Source organism: Monopterus albus, unplaced genomic scaffold (genome assembly GCF_001952655.1).
Source record: "Monopterus albus unplaced genomic scaffold, M_albus_1.0 scaffold3030.1, whole genome shotgun sequence".
NCBI classification, from domain to species: Eukaryota; Metazoa; Chordata; class Actinopteri; order Synbranchiformes; family Synbranchidae; genus Monopterus; species Monopterus albus.
The window spans coordinates 1-1033 of record NW_018130901.1 but is presented as its reverse complement, the minus strand read 5'-3'; the positions used below and the strand labels follow the sequence as shown (position 1 = coordinate 1033).

Sequence of the window (1033 nt, the reverse complement as noted above, 5' to 3'; positions counted from 1 at the left end):
CAAACTGATTGATCCATTGATCCCCAGACTGACCAGAGGGATCCCAGTCCCTGCTGGAGTTAGTCAGAGCATTTCCATAGAGCCACTTTGCATCAGCAGCACCATGCTCCAGTGCTCTGGGAGAGTTTATAGTCCTGAGAGTTGAACCCTGGAGGACTGACAGCTGTCCTTCATGACAACAGGAGCCACAGAAATCCTCCTCATCAGAAACATGACTCTGATCTCCGTCCTCATCTGGACTCTCCTCTGCTGCTGCTTCACAGGTAAAGTCCAGAGAATCCAGCTCCTCTCCTCTATGAACATCCTTCCCTCTGAAATGAAGCCGACAAAACCACGACGCTGCTTTATGTGTTTGTTTCTGTGTCCTCAGAGTCCAAAGACCAGATTAAGCTGACTCAGCCTAGAGCTGTCAGCTCTGCTTTGGGAGCCTCCGTCACCATCAACTGTAAGACCAGTCACGATGTTCATGTTTATAGCAGCTATCCCTGTTTACATTGGTACCAACAGAAAGATAGAGAAACTCCTAAACTGCTCATTTACAATGCCGTCAGTCTGGAGTTCCAGATCGTTTCAGTGGAAGTTATTCGGGGACTGACTTCACTTTGACCATCAGTAGAGTCCAGACTGAAGATGCAGGAGTTTACTACTGTCAGCAGAGTAATAGTTGGCCGTTCACACAGTGATACAACGTCGTACAAAAACCTCCCTCTGCTGCAGAGGAACTGATCTGAATCGACAGCTGCACACAAACAGAGATACTGTCTGACTGATACTCAGATATAACAGAGGTCAAAATACTTTCAGTGACTACCAATTATACTTCACTACTTTAAAATATAATTATGATTTAGTGAAAATAAGGTGTTTTAAAAGTCTAATCAATATACAGATTGCAGATCAGTTAAAAAGGAACTAAGTTAATAACAACAAATTTAGACTAGTTTGTTTTGCATTGAAATACACGTTATTTTTAAATAATTTAAATGTAATTCAAAATACATTTGAATAGTTGTTTTAATCAAACCTAAACACA

General features: G+C 41.7%; 1 pseudogene; it reads left to right on the top strand.

Annotated features, from left to right (window-relative positions):
• Positions 1-67: 67 nt before the first annotated feature.
• LOC109954080 (Ig kappa chain V-III region PC 2485/PC 4039-like) lies at positions 68-683 on the top strand (annotated as a pseudogene).
• The last annotated feature ends 350 nt before the right edge of the window (positions 684-1033 follow it).